The sequence below is a fragment of the Mirounga leonina genome, unplaced genomic scaffold (genome assembly GCF_011800145.1).
Source record: "Mirounga leonina isolate KUSES-001 unplaced genomic scaffold, KU_Mleo_1.0 Mir_174, whole genome shotgun sequence".
Taxonomy (NCBI): domain Eukaryota; kingdom Metazoa; phylum Chordata; class Mammalia; order Carnivora; family Phocidae; genus Mirounga; species Mirounga leonina.
The window spans coordinates 18,583,384-18,594,411 of record NW_023270451.1 but is presented as its reverse complement, the minus strand read 5'-3'; positions in this window follow the sequence as shown (position 1 = coordinate 18,594,411).

The window sequence follows — 11,028 nt, the reverse complement described above, 5'->3', positions numbered from 1 at the left end:
ACCCCCATCAAGTAAGAATCATTGAGTTAGTCCCTTAAGTAACAACATGATGGTAGTTATTTGATGAAAATCCGATAGAGAAGACCAGGTAGAAATATTCACGGAGCATGAAAGACGGTAAGATTGGAGAGGTAACATCCTAGGTGTGTATCAAATGGTAAAGAAGAAAACAGGGTTAGGAGCCAGAAGATACTCGCAGTTCCAGAACCTTCTGTAATGACCTCTACAACATCACCAATCCTCTGCTTTCTCAGCTGTAAACAAGAAATAGACCATTATCCCGGTCCTTCCCACCTACAAATTTAAGAGACCATCATCTCCTTTTCCCAACCAAGTATATTTAATTTCTTCTAATTGCAAGCCAAGAAAACAGAGATTGGCCGATAGACTTGAACAGAAAAGGATTGAGAGAATCAGTTTCCAGCACTATCTCTATTTTCTTATCATAAACAAGTAATTTCACTTGTTTTCATTTGTATAATTATCAAATGCTTTATTTTTTATTTTGTTTTCAAGTTTTTGTTTATGTTCCAGGTAGTCAACATAGGTGCTATATTAGCTTCAGGTGCAGAATTTAGTGATTCATCACTTGCATACATCACCCAGTGCTCATCGCACCAAGTGCCCTCCTTTATCCTGCTCACCTATTTCACCCATCCCCCTGCCAACCTCCCCTCGGGTCGGCTAACCATCATTCTGTTCTCTACAGTTTAGAGTCTATTTCTTGGTCAAATGCATTTTGACACCTACTATGTTCCAGGCACTGTGTTGAGAGCGGATATACTGCAATGAAAGGGGTGGAGCATAGTCACAGCCCCTGCCTGCCCAAAGCTTGCAGACTAGTGAGGGAAAATAAAAGATGACCCGTTTTAAAATAGAGGAAGAACTGGGTGCTATCGATACCATGCAATAGGGAGATTTCTCCTTAATCTGAGGGTCAGACAAGTCCGCCTTGAGCAATCTCAGCTAAACTGAGACCTGAAAGATCTGTAGAAGTAGTCAGGTGGCACGCAGGAGTCCCTGGCAGAGGGATCAGCACTTGTGGCCTGATGAAAAAGGAGGAGCATAGGGGCGCCTGGGTGGCTCAGTTGGTTAAGCGACTGCCTTCGGCTCAGGTCATGATCCTGGAGTCCCGGGATCGAGTCCCGCATCGGGCTCCCTGCTCGGCAGCGAGCTTGCTTCTCCCTCTGACCCTCCCCCCTCTCATGTGCTCTCTCTCTCTCTATCTCATTCTCTCTCTCAAATAAATAAATAAAATCTTTAAAAAAAAAAAAGGAGGAGCATAGTGCATCTAAGAAACTGAAAGGTGGTTTGAGTATAAAATGGATACGAAATGGTCTGGTGAATTTGACAAGGACCAAAAAGTAGACACTTTAGTGATCATAAAGTAAAGGCTATCTTAGGACTATTAGAAATGTTAGACAACACTCATGGTACTTTCTGTTCCTCTTGAAAACCCACAAAATCAGAGTGAATGGATTTTTTTTTTTTTTAAGTGGAGCCCAACATGGGGCTTGAACTCATAACCCTAAGATCAAGACCTGAGCTGAGATCAAGAGTCGGACACTTAACTGACTGAATCATGAATGGTTTGAATGGATTTTTTTTTTAAAGCAAAAGTCCACAAGCACATAGATAATAAAAGAAGAAACAGCACCTAAACAATTTTCGAAGCCGGAAAAACCGTAACTGAGTAGTTACTGACTTGGCAGCCCCAAGAAAACTTAACCCTAAGCCAGCAGTTGGCAGGGCTGACAGGCAACCTACTGAAGGTTTATAACTGAATGTCAAGATGCCTAACTTTCTTTCCTCGCCTTCTTCCCATGGTTCTGACCAACTGATTGCCCTATAGTGAAACCCAGTTTCCAGGCCCGACAATGTAAGTTAACTTTGCCTAAAACTTTTTAGTACCTGTATCCTAGATTTGGGCGGATAGACAAAAATCTCCAGACAGCTGATGGAATATTCTAATAAGAAAGAGGCCAAAACTAACATAGAAAAGCAACCAGGAAGGGATGCCTGGGTGGCTCAGTTGGTTAAACATCTACCTTTGGCTCATGTCATGATCCCAGAGTCCTGGGATCAAGTCCTGCAATGGGCTCCTTGCTCAGCAGGGAGCCTGCTTCTCTCTCTGCCTGCCACCCCACCCTGCTTGTGCTCTCTCTCTCTGACAAATAAATAAATAAAACCTTTAAAAAAGAAAAGAAAAAGAAAAGCAACCAGGAAGAAATAAAGACTATGCAGGAGGGGGGAAAAAAAACCTATTATGAGTATCTTCAAAGATTCAAAGATAGTGAAATAGTATTAGATATTGCAATCATTAGATAAGAACAGGATGCTACAAATATTTTTTTAACTTTGTTTTGTTTAAAGATTTATTTATTTGGGGCGCCTGGGTGGCTCAGTCGCTGAGTGTCTGCCTTCGGCTCAGGTCATGGTCCCAGGGTCCTGAGATCGAGCCCCGCATCGGGCTCCCTGCCCGGCGGGAAGCCTGCTTCTCCCTCTCCCACTCCCCCTGCTTGTGTTCCCTCTCTCACTGTGTCTCTCTCTCTGTCAAATAAATAAATAAAATCTTAAAAAATAAAATAAAATAAAATAAAGATTTATTTATTTGGAGGGGGGAAGGGCAGAAGGAGAGAAGCAGACTCCCCACTGAGCACAGAGCCCAACTCTGGTCTCTAGCTCATGACCCTGAGATCATGATGTGAGCCAAAATCAAGAGTCAGATGCTTAACCGACTAAGCCACCCAGGCAACCCTGGATGTTATAAATATTTTTAAAAGTAGCAGCCAGAGGGCAAAATGAATTCTTCAATATTAAAAATATCATAGTATAAAAGAAAACTTCAAGTGAAGGCTTAAAATATAAAGATGAGGAACAATCCCAGGAAGTAAAACAAAAAGATGGAAAGAGAAGAAGAGATTTTTTTTAAAATGAGAAAGGACAAACTAGTCCAGGAAGTTCAATACCTGAATAATGGGAGTCTAGAAAGAGAGAACAGAGAAAATGGAGAGGGGAAACTATCAAGGAAACAACAATTTGAGAAAATTTCCTGAAATGAAAGGACATGACTTCCCAAACTGAAGCAGCCTTTTGAGCTCCCAAGACAGTGGGTGAAAACAAACCTACGTGGAGACACATCATGAAATTGCAAAACCTTTTGTGGTATTAGAATATTTGAAAAACTGCCAGAAAAGAAAAACAGGATCTAAAAAGAATTAGGGACCAGAATGGCTTCAGACTTCTCAACAGCCACACTGGATACTAGAAAATAGTGGAAGAAAGTAACTTGTAATGTAGAATTCCCCAGCCAAATTATTAATTAAGTGGGAAGACAGAATATATATTTTCAGACATGAAAGATCAAAAATGTTGCTTCATAGGCCCCTTTCTCTCAGAGGAAGCTATCAGAGGATTTGTTCAACTAAAATAAGAAAAGAGAAAATGGAATCCAGGAAATGAGATTCCAATACATGAGAAAGACAGGATGATGGTGAAAGGAAAAAATCTAAGACCATGGCTCTAATGGAATCTTAAAGATCAACCAGAGGCCCCAGGAGAAAGATCATCAAGAAAATGACATGGATAAAATAACCGGCATTTAGAGTATGTTGAGGGAAAATTTACAAAACCCAGGGTGTGGGCAGTGTGGGGATGTATTAATGATAAATATGTAGAAAGTACATAGATCAGTCTACCCAGAGGTAGGCATGATCACCACTCAGGAATTTATTTGAGTGTCCAGACACGTGACACAATGCACCCACCAGTGAATATAAATGAAGTATATTTAGTACTAACAATAAGCTGGGGGTTCCCGGCAGGGAAAGGGTTCATTCAGGGGTATGGTGATAGAATGAGCAAAGGGCTAGGAGTGGTCTGGGGCTTTGATTGTGATTAAAGGATAGAGTCAGCATAGTGGGGATTCCGCTCAACAAGGATTCGAGCCTGCACTGTATTTGAAACTCCCATTGACTCTTAGAGGTAAAGGCCTACACAGGTCTTCTTTCTTGGTTACTCAGATGTGGGGGAGGTAGGAAATGAGGGGTAGAGACTGAAAACTGTCAACAAACATCAAAATGGAGTCAAGCCTCTTATTACAAAAACCAAGTTACGGTGGGGGGTGGGGTGGTGGTGGCAGTAATTAACCCAAGAAAAAAGCAAAAAATTATACAAGAAAAGATAAATATTCACAGCTTAGTATACACTATGATTTACAAAGCCCTATCAGTGCAAATACTAAATGCAATATAATTAAGTTTTAGCCACATTGAGAAGATGAGAAATGGGAAGTATTCATGTATATGGTAAGTACTGTAGGGGTTGGTGAAAATAAGCTGAATCTTCAACTTCTAGAGTTGGAAGTCACTTATTTTTTTTTAAAAAAATGGCAATATAAACATGTTCTTTAGAGGTACAGAAATGATTCCAAAGGAGTCAGGTAAAATAATTGATAGTGGTTGCCTCCTGGGAGCTAAAGCACAAGCGATGATGGACACTAACATGGAAGAGGGTATGCTGAGGACTGCTGTTTTGTTTGTATGTGTGTATAACTTTTGAACATATATAATTAAATTACCGCTAAATTTGACTTTATCCTTAAAGGCAATGGGGAGCTACGTACCACCTTGCAGCTCTAAGCAATGAGGCTCTGGGCATGAGAGTGAGACCGAATTTTATTTCATTAAGATTACTCTAGTTATTGGGGCACCTGGGTGGCTCAGTGGTTAAGTGTCTGCCTTCAGCTCAGGTCATGATCCCAGGGTCCTGGGATCGAGCCCCACATCGGGCTCCCTGCTCGGCGGGAAGCCTGCTTCTCCCTCTCCAGCTCCCCCTGCTTGTGTTCCCACTCTCGCTGTGTCTCTCCCTGTCAAATAAATAAATAAAAATCTTAAAAAAAAAAAAAGATTACTCTAGTTATTTTGTAGAGAATTAGAGGGAGGAAAGACTGGATACAGAGGTGGCTATTAGGAAGCTTAGTCTACCCGGAATCTAGACAGGAAGTGACGTTGGCCTGGATTCAGGTAGGACAACAGAAGGTAAAAGACAGATTTGTGAGTACTTCGTGATTGATTGGACTGTGGTCTGGAAGAGGGAGGACTCAAGACTGATACTGCATTTTCTGGTTTGGACAAGGGGTGGGTGGGGGCCATTGATTAAGATAGGACACCTATAAGAGGAGCAGGTTTGGAGGAAATGGAATGATTTCAGTATTGGAAATCCAAGCAGAATGGCTACAAGCCCACTGCGGATATGGACCTAGAGCTCAGGAGTGAAAGTTGGGTTGGAAATGTAGATCCGTAATCGGCAGCAGAGAAATGACAATTGAAATCCTAGGAGTGGGTGAGATTGCTCAGGGAGTGGGTGTAGAGTAACCAGCATCAAAAGCAGAGCCTGGAGGAACATAATCAAGGGATTAGGAAGAGGAGTCGGCAAAGGGAAGTGAGAGAGAACAGAGTAGCAGTAGGAAGGCCTATGTACTATGGAAGTAAAAAAAAAAATGTTTGACCGTATCCAGTGGAGTTAAAAGGGTGGCCGAGTTAGAAATGGGAACATACGCATTGCAGAGGCAAAGGGAAAGGAGTGTTAGTATCCTTGTCAAGAGCCATGTCTCTGGAGCACTGGGGTAGGTTGAGGGATGCATGTAAGCCAAAGCACTCATTTTAATCTGTATTTCACAGATAATAATGGGAAATTTTCTTGAGTCCTTTCTACAGGCCAGATACTGTATTAGGTACTTTATATACTTCATCTCATTTAACCCTCAAAACCAAACAATATCATTTCTATGAAATAGATGCTATAATTAACAACCCCATTTTTCAGATGAGGAAGCAGAAGTTTAAAGTTAAGTAATTACACAAAGGAATAGATAGTAAGCAGACAGCTAGAATTTGATCTCAAGGAGTCTAACTCCAGAATGTACACCCTTAAACATTACGCTATACCCTCTAAATGATCTGCCATAAATAACACCATCCACTCATACATTCAACAAACCTGCTGTGTGCCAGGCACCATTCCAGCTGCTAGTGATCCAACAGCGTACAAAGCGATGCCCCTGACCTCACAGAACTTCACCTTCTATTGGAGGAGATAGTAAACAAATTAAGAAGTGCATGCATATTTTCAGAACTTAGTGTAATGAACACTAAGAAAGGAGGGTAAGTTGCTGGAGAGTGGCTAGAGAAAATTGCTATTTTAGATCATTGTCTTGCTGAGATGACACTTCGGCTAAAACTTGAATAAATTCATCTACTAAGCCATGAGAAGATGCATTCCAGGCTGACGGAGGAGGAAGTGCCACCATCTGAGATAGGCCGGAGGCATGCGTGGGTACAGAAAGATCAAGGGAAAACTGGTAAGCCATAAAATTGGTAAGGGAGATAGGGCTGCATCATGTTCAGCTTCATAGGTAAGAGGTTAGCTGTTGTTCTGATAGTGATGGGAAGAGACGTCTGGGTGGCTCAGTCGGTTAAGTATCTGCCTTCGGCTCAGGTTGTGATCCCAAGGTCCTGGGATCGAGTCCTGCATCTCGCTCCCTGCTCAGTGGGGAGCCTGCTTCTCCCTCTGCCCCATCCCCCCTCATGCTTGTTCTCTCTCTCTCTCAAATAAATAAGATCTTTAAAAAGCAAAACAAAAAAGAGTGATGGGAAGTCTTGGGAGGATTTTGAGCAGGACGGTGATAAACACTTACTCACATTTTATTAGCTTGCAACAGAGCCCAGACTTTGAATCCTGTGACCATCATCCTTTCCATTATTCTCTAGAATCGAGACACTATGTGGCCCCAAGCACTTGAAATGCACCCAATCCAAACCGATATGTATTCTAAGTGTTAAATACACACCAGATTTCAAAGACTTGGTACCAACAAAAGAATGAAATAGATCTCATAAGCCATTGCTTATATTCATTCAACCTTCACTATATGTTGAAATGATAATATTTTAGATATATGAGGTTAAATAAAACATAATATTCAGATTAATTTCACCTATTTCTTTTTACCTTTTTAAAAAAACGTACGTACTAGAAAATTTTAAATCTCATACGTGGCTTGGGTTATATTTTTATTAGACAGCCCTAGTCTAGACAACTTCCCTTCTGCTCTCAGCTTCATAATGCAATGAAGACAAATGAAATAACTTGTGTAGGGCATTTTGAGTTTTCTTAAGGAAACACATTATGTAACAACAAGATAAATTATTGAGGATGATAGTCAGCCAAAAAAATGTACCATTCTTTATAGGCCAAAGATAATGTTACTGACTTGGTTGTGGTTTTGTGTTGTTTTTCCAACAGCAGTGATGAGTTTGCACAACATCCGTAATGTTTCTCTCCTCACCCATTCCACCCCTTCCCTATGCTCCCTTATGACCAAAACAGCAGGTTTTTTAAATACCTGGCACAGGTTAAGAATGCAGTTCTCCGCCATGGAAATTTTTCTCTGTGCAAAGTACTCAGTCCCATATAGGTTTGAACCTCAGCCTATTTAATGTGAAATTCTAATTGTCTGGTCTACTCAGGCAAGCAGCTTCCAAATGTCAGGAATCATATCTATTATCGTAATTATAGAATGCTCTTGGTTCTCTTATACTTAATTCAAAATATGGTCAATCAGAATGTACTTTTAGTGAAAAAATTTACACATAGGCTTTGACCAAGAAATTTGTTTTTCTTTGTGAATTTGTATCTGTGAAAAGTCTCACAATGTTATAAATTAAACCATATTTTGATTTACATACGGCAGCATTAAAAATATTATTATAAGACATGGGACTTACCGGGGATGATATAACCATATTACTCTATCCAAGGTCTTGAACACCAGTAAGAAAACAGAAGGATCAAATGGACCTTCCTTCATCTCTGCTCACTTCTGCTCCCACCTCCTTGTTCTGTCCTGACAGGTAGATGACAGGCCCTTCCACTCAATTTTCAGTCTCTACTGTTATGCTCTGGATTCAATCTTCTTCTCAAGGACCTCACTGCTTTGCTTAACCTTTCTCTCCTGCATGTCACTGTCTCCTACCCTACTGGACCATCTCCATAAGCAACAAACAGCTTTAAAATCTCTTGTCTCTAAACACACATACACACCTCCCTTGTCCCCACATTTCCTTCCCTAAACTTTATAGCTTCTCTACTCCCCTTCATAGCAAAATCTTTCCACAGGGTTGCCCACAACTCTGTTTCCACTTCTTCATCTCCCATTCATTCTTCAGTGCACTAGTTAGGTTTCTTTCCCCTGCTGAAATCACTCTTGTCAAGGGCAAGACCTCCATGGAACCAAACACAGGAGACCGCTCTGTCCTATCTTATGGTGTTCTCAGGGGTACACATGGTAGAGTTGGCCACTCCCTCCTTGAAATACTCTTGACTTCCATGATGTTATCCTCTGGTTTCCCACCTATCCAATCGGCTACTCATTCTCAATCTCCTTTCTAGCCCCTTTGTTTTTATCAGACCTTTAAATGTTGAGGACCCTCTGATTCCTTGGCCTCTCTCTTTATCTACTCTCTCTGGAGAGCCTTTCAATCATTCCCATAGCTTTAAATGCCATCTAATTGCTGATAATTCCCAAATGTATACCCCAAATGTAAATTCCAAATTCATACATCCATATAGTTGAGTCTCAGCTATGTATCTCAAACTTAACATGTCTACAAATAAAATACTGATGTAATCTTCTCATACTAAGAGTAGTAAGAATAGTAATAAGAAGACGAAAAAGGAGGAGAAGAAGAAAAGGGGAAAAAGGAAGGAAGGAAGGATTACATTTTGCTCTAACCAAAAATCAAGATGCCCCTTACTTCCCATATTTAATCATATTTATAATATAATTAACTATATTTAATCCACGAGCAAACTGTGTCTAACCTATCTCTAAAATGTCTCAGACTCTTCTTCTGTCCATCTCCACCGCTACTACTCTAAATCAGAGCATCATTATCTCTCATTTGGACTATTGCTATATCCTCCCAACTGACTTCCCTGTCTCTGCTCTGGCGCCTGCCCAGTTCATTTTCAGAACAGCCTAAGGGATCTTTTTAAGCCATGAAAGTTCATGTCACTCTCCTGACTCTCCTGTTAAACTGTTCAATGGTTTCACAACTTCCCGCTGCACTCGGAATGAAATCCAAACACCTGACTGTCACTCACAGCTCCACATGGTTCAGCCCCTGCCTAACTCTCCCCACCAACTCTTCCTCACTTTGGGGCCTTTGTACTTGCTGATCTCTCTACCTGGAATGCTCCCTGACTCCAACCTCCTCCTCTCATTTGAATGACAGGCTCCTTTTCATCCTTCAAGTCTCAACTTAAATGTCATCTCAGAGAGCCTTCCAGCTTACACATTTTAAAGCAACCTCACTCATTTGTTTTTTTTACGCAAGGCCTTGTTTGTTTCCCTCCCTGTATTTGCTACAATTCTGATTACATATTTTTGTATGTTTGCTTTCTTGACCTTCAGCCCCTGCCCCTCCCTTTTCCTTCTAGATCAGAGGATTGACATGCTGATTGGCATAAGACATTGGATGCTGAAGCCAAGCCCCACCCCACTTCTCCCTCTTCTTGGAAGCCAGCTTATCTACTGAGCGTTTATCTGTCTGCATGCCCTTGTCAGGAGTTTTACAAGAACAGGCCTGTGCTGGTTCAGTGTCTGTGGCTGAGTGTGAAGTCCAGTTCAGGCCTAAAGTATTAGGAAGCCCACTATGATGATACAGCTAAGCTCTGACCACAGCAGCTCCATCAGTAAGAATGCTGACATTCTGATCTAGATCTCAACGTCTTTGGAGATCACATAGAGAAAAGAGAGGTGCTGTACGTTGACCCGTACAAACACCAATATCTCTTTCCTGAAATGAATGGAAATCTAAGCCTGCCGCTTTTCAATCTTCTTAAACGATGGTATCCTTTCTTTAAACCATGTATATCTTAGTCCCCCAATTTGTGAAAAAAAAAAAGATTAACAAAAAAAAAAATGCAGAGATATTCTGATTACAGTAGTGATTAAATTAATTACTACTTTTTTTTTTTTAAAGATTTTATTTTATTTATTTGACAGAGAGAGAGAGAGACAGCTAGAGAGGGAACACAAGCAGGGGGAGTGGGAGAGGGAGAAGCAGGCTCCCGGCCGAGCAGAGAGCCCGATGCGGGGCTCGATCCCAGGACCCTGGGATCATGACCTGAGCCGAAGGCAGACGCTTAACGACTGAGCCACCCAGGTGCCCCCTAATTACTACTTTTTATGTAGCAAGTAACAGGAAGCTCAATTCAGATTAACAAGCAATAAGAAAAATTCACTGGTTCACATAACTGAATATTGGGGAATTTACCCACATCAGGGAGAGGCTGATTCTAGATCAAATGACCATGACCAGTTCCCAGGTTTTTTTTCCTCTCCATTTTTTGGCTCTGCCAAGAGCTCTGAGAAGCTCAAGATGGAAAAGGAAATTACACTACAAACAAATAATGTTTAAGAGACCTCTCCCTTGTGGTTCAAAGACGGCTACCAGAGATTCCTGGAGCTAATTCTCTTCACTCGTGTCCAGCAGCAAAGAAAGCATCTCTGTCAGGACCATCTGTCAAAACATATATTTAAAAATTTTTAAATGTTTTCTTTCTCTCAAGAAACATGGGCAAAATCTCTTGGGTTGAATTATGTGCTATCTTGAACTAATTAATTCCTACAGCCAGGAACATCAGATTCCAGGTCTTAACTGCAGAGCTGAGATGGCATCAACCACCAAAGCCATACAACTGAGAAGGAGCTGGAGGTGTTCTTGCTGGGGAAAGTGAGGAGTAGATGTTGAATGGAGGCAACCAATCAATATCTGTGTAAGTCTAAGAGGCTTGAATAACTCGCCTGATGTACAGCCCCTCTATACAGGTTCAACCTCTTATAATGTAAAATCCCCTCTGAATCTTCCAGAGTATTTGGGATCTTCCTTCCCTTTCTTTCTTTCTTTCTTTCTTTCTTTCTTTCTTTCTTTCTTTCTTTCTTTCTTTCTTTCTTTCTTTCTT